We start from the raw sequence: 4,378 nt of genomic DNA, 5'->3' as shown, positions 1-4,378 counted from the left end.
GCGCACGCGCTACCGCCCGTCGAGATGACGTCGTCACGCCGGCCGACTGGGACGCTTGATTAGTAAAGAGGACTCTGATGGCTGCAATTCCCTCCTTAGCCGGAGGGTGGTAGCAGAGGTCCATTAGTTCGTGGGTGTAACCTTCAGAATTCCAATAATACGGGACGTGGAAAGTTGTCCCACTCTTCCAGTTTCTTGTGCGGTTCTTTCAGATATTTCCCAAGTGCTTACATTCACACTTGTTGTATCTTCTATGGAAGTATTTGTACGTAGTGGATATCCTGTATTTTATATAAGAGCAGCATACCATATACATAGTCTACAATCTGTCTTGGATAGTGATTTTCCCAGTCAGTTTTTGCGTACATCCATTCTATGCTCTTTAATAGCTGCATAACATTACATAATTTACATGACCAGTCCAATACTGGTGCACTTTTACTTGTTTTCAGCTTGGGGGTTTTTTGTTTGTTTTTTGTTTTTGTCCTCTGTTACAGATAGGCTGCAATGTGAACATCTTTATACACGTATATAGCTATATATAAATTTCTAGACATAGAATTTCTGGAATGAAAGAAATGCAAACTTAAAATAGTGAAAGATTTTCAATCAGTCTAATCTGCCTAATCAACCTTCAAAAATATTCTATCAACTTATACTCCACTCACAGTGAAACATTTATTGGGTTTCTATTATGTGCCTGGTATCATTCTGGAGGTTCACAGTATGTATTTACATTTTAGACAATACCAAAAAATGCCTGAGAGAGATAAGAGTGGAGCGCAAGTATAACATTTCCTCCCAGGATCAGGCATAGGGATCTGTACCTGTTAGAAAAACTATGAATCCTGCCACAAGTGAAACAGCAAAGAACAGCATGTTCTACAGTAGGTCTGAGGGTATAACAGCATACTAAATTCCATTGTTATTTATAATAACAAATGTTTTTTGTTAGTTTTACTTTTTAGTTTCTAATTTCTGAAAGTATCTTACATACACTCTTAGTAATCTTCACAACAATTTGAGCTGGGTAAACTGAGTCAGGAAGGTCAGAATTTTTTTTTTTTCATATGATAAGATTATGTTTATTTATTTATTTTTTAACATCTTTATTGAAGTATAATTGCCTTACAATGGTGTGTTAGTTTCTGCTTTATAACAAAGTGAATCAGTTATACATATACAATATGTTCCCATTTCTCTTCCCTCTTGCATCTCCCTCCCTCCCACCCTCCCCATCCCACCCCTCTAGGTGGTCACAAAGCACCAAGCTGATCTCCCTGTGCTATGCGGCTGCTTCCCACTAGTTATCCATTTTACATTTGGTAGTGTATATATGTCCATGACACTCTCTTACCCTGTCACATCTCACCCCACCCCCTCCCCATATCCTCAAGTCCATTCTCTAGTAGGTCTGTGTCTTTATTCCCATCTTGCCACTAGGTTCTTCATGGCCTTTTTTTTGTTTTTTCCCTTAGATTCCGTATATATGTGTTAGCATACTGTATTTGTTTTTCTCTTTCTGACTTACTTCACTCTGTATGACAGACTCTAACTCCATCCACCTCATTACAAATACCTCCATTTCATTTCTTTTTATGGCTGAGTAATATTCCATTGTATATATGTGCCACATCTTCTTTATCCATTCATCTGTCGATGGACATTTAGGTTGCTTCCATGTCCTGGCTATTGTAAATAGAGCTGCAATGAACATTTTGGTGCATGACTCTTTTTGACCTATGGTTTTCTCAGGGTATATGCCCAGTAGTGGGATTGCTGGGTCGTATGGTAGTTCTATTTGTAGTTTTTTAAGGAACCTCCATACTGTTCTCCATAGTGGCTGTATCAATTTACATTCCCACCAACAGTGCAAGAGTGTTGCCTTTCCTCCACACCCTCTCCAGCATTTATTGTTTCTAGATTTTTTGATGATGGCCATTCTGACCGGTGTGAGATGATATCTCATTGTAGTTTTGATTTGCATTTCTCTAATGATTAATGATGTTGAGCATTCTTTCATGTGTCTGTAGGCCATCTGTATATCTTCTTTGGAGAAATGTCTATTTAGGTCTTCGGCCCATTTTTGGATTGGGTTGTTCGTTTTTTTGTTATTGAGCTGCATGAGCTGCTTGTAAATCTTGGAGATTAATCCTTTGTCAGTTGTTTCATTTGCAAATATTTTCTCCCATTCTGAGGGTTGTCTTTTGGTCTTGTTTATGGTTTCCTTTGCTGTGCAAAAGCTTTTAAGTTTCATTAGGTCCCATTTGTTTATTTGTGTTCTTATTTCCATTTCTCTGGGAGCTGGGTCAAAAAGAATCTTGCTGTGATGTATGTCATAGAGTGTTCTGCCTATGTTTTCCTCTAAGAGTTTGATAGTGTCTGCCCTTACACTTAGGTCTTTAATCCATTTTGAGTTTATTTTTGTGCATGGTGTCAGGGAGTGTTCTAATTTCATACTTTTACATGTACCTGTCCAATTTTACCAGCACCACTTATTGAAGAGGCTGTCTTTTCTCCACTGTATATGGTTGCCTCCTTTATCAAAGATAAGGTGACCATATGTGTGTGGGTTTATCTCTGGGCTTTCTATCCTGTTCCATTGATCTATATTTCTGTTTTTGTGCCAGTACCAAACTGTCTTGATTACTGAAGCTTTGTAATATAGTCTGAAGGTCAGAATTATTGAATGAATGAATGAATGAATGAGTAAAAAGATCACTAGCTTTAACATATCTGGGACAATCATAGTCTAACCAAGTTTAAATCCACAAGCATGTATTTACAATTCTGAAAACTTCCACATAATTAAAAATGGGACAATATTAGTAAATTACTATTTGGATAAAGAAAAGATACAAGTTAGCACAACATAGTTTACAAACTTAAAATTAGGCACATTCAATTTGGTGCTAAATCATAAAATATTCTTTGGCAATTTATGAAAAATATCCAATAGGCATGGAATGGCCAAAAAGTACAAATGATACAAATATCTATAGACATGACAGTGTACAAATTGTGACATAAATCTATCAGAAACTAGAAAACGTATGTTCGTCTTATAGTTCCAGCTGGCTAAAAGATACAGGCTTTGGGTGGGAACACAAAAAAATCCAGACCTGGCCATAACAGGGTTTCCAGAAAGTATGGCAACTAGCAAAGAGTAGGCCTCTGGATGGGAGTGGGGTCCAACATGAGATAAAACAATGCCTTAATGGGTATGTAGTAGGCTGGGATGGAAAATATAGGAGCAAGAGATATTTGGAGAATCAGAGAGCTAAGTATTTGACACTAACAAAATCTACCAGTATCTGATAGGGCCTCAGGTACCATGCAAGGGTTTCAGGGATTCCAGTATTGAATTAAATCAAAATGTGACAATGGGAAGAATTAAGGAGAGCCTCAGGGGTAGATGAACTGGGTATGTTACACAAAGACATGTCTCAGTTAACCTGATGGCTTCAAAATGCAGGAAGTGGGTATATAGGACAAGACAATACCCTAAATATAAGAATAAAGGTTGAAGGTCAGGGTAGGGCTTGATGTTCCTAAGTGTTGAAATAGAGCTCTTTAGTTTCTTCCTCCTACATGTAAGATACTTTTAGAAGTTAAGATGATGCTGAGCCTGCAAGCTGAAGTTAAATGGCTGGAACTAGGGAGAGAAAGTAAGTTACATAGGCTCGGCACCAGGAAAAGCCTAACTAAGGGTTTGCCTAAATAGAATTGAATGTTGGAACTGAATATTTTAATACGTAAACATTTTACTGATACCAAAACTTGTCTTACCATACTTCCCCCAATCTCACACCACCCACCCTAACCTGCAGTAACTATGGGTCCCTTGATTTCCATGGAAATATAGAGAAAAGAGACACTGATCTGGCTTGCAGGTATTTAGGAAGTTGTTAGCCTGACATCACATACTAGTCTCATGTAAGTAGGCCGTCTGAAGTATGAAGCTTAGGGGAAAAACCTTGAAGAAAACTTAAAAGCTTAAGCCACACCTCTATACTACACCACCTTTCACAATTTCTTCTCAGATAAGCATCATCCCCATCAGTGAAGAAACTCATATCTCATAATAGGAAAAACAGGCCTAAAGATTCAATGTGTGTCTTTGGAGGTCCCATCTATGCGATATCTTCCTGGTACCAGAAAAGTCCCCAGGAAGATCGATCTTTGCACCCCTGAAAGCTTACCACCAAGGAAAATGACTAGGTCCATAGATTTCCTCCCTCAAACCAGCTTACCTCACACATAAATCATTAGCAACTCAGCCCTTACTCACATTATCACAGTCACAAGAGTGGTTAGGGAGAAAAGCACTAACCAGGGGAACTAAAACAGAGGCAATCCAGGCCAACTTGGGCTGATG

The 4,378-nt window shown here is 38.4% G+C and overlaps 1 protein-coding gene and 1 long non-coding RNA gene across 4 annotated transcripts in view; one reads left to right on the top strand and one right to left on the bottom strand.

Annotated features, from left to right (window-relative positions):
- LOC309643963 (RNA/RNP complex-1-interacting phosphatase-like) overlaps positions 1-4,378 on the bottom strand; it is a 162,886-nt gene that overhangs the window by 144,911 nt on the left and 13,597 nt on the right. The gene's annotated exons all lie outside the window — the stretch shown is intronic.
- LOC309643983 lies at positions 108-4,055 on the top strand. The gene is made up of 2 exons (XR_014254177.1): positions 108-1,048; positions 2,676-4,055. It is a non-coding gene; the product is annotated as an uncharacterized lncRNA (long non-coding RNA).

This window comes from Balaenoptera physalus, assembly GCF_965194825.1.
Source record: "Balaenoptera physalus genome assembly, chromosome: 15".
NCBI lineage: Eukaryota > Metazoa > Chordata > Mammalia > Artiodactyla > Balaenopteridae > Balaenoptera > Balaenoptera physalus.
The sequence above is the reverse complement of the archived record's forward strand: the minus strand, read 5'-3'. Positions and strand labels throughout refer to the sequence as shown.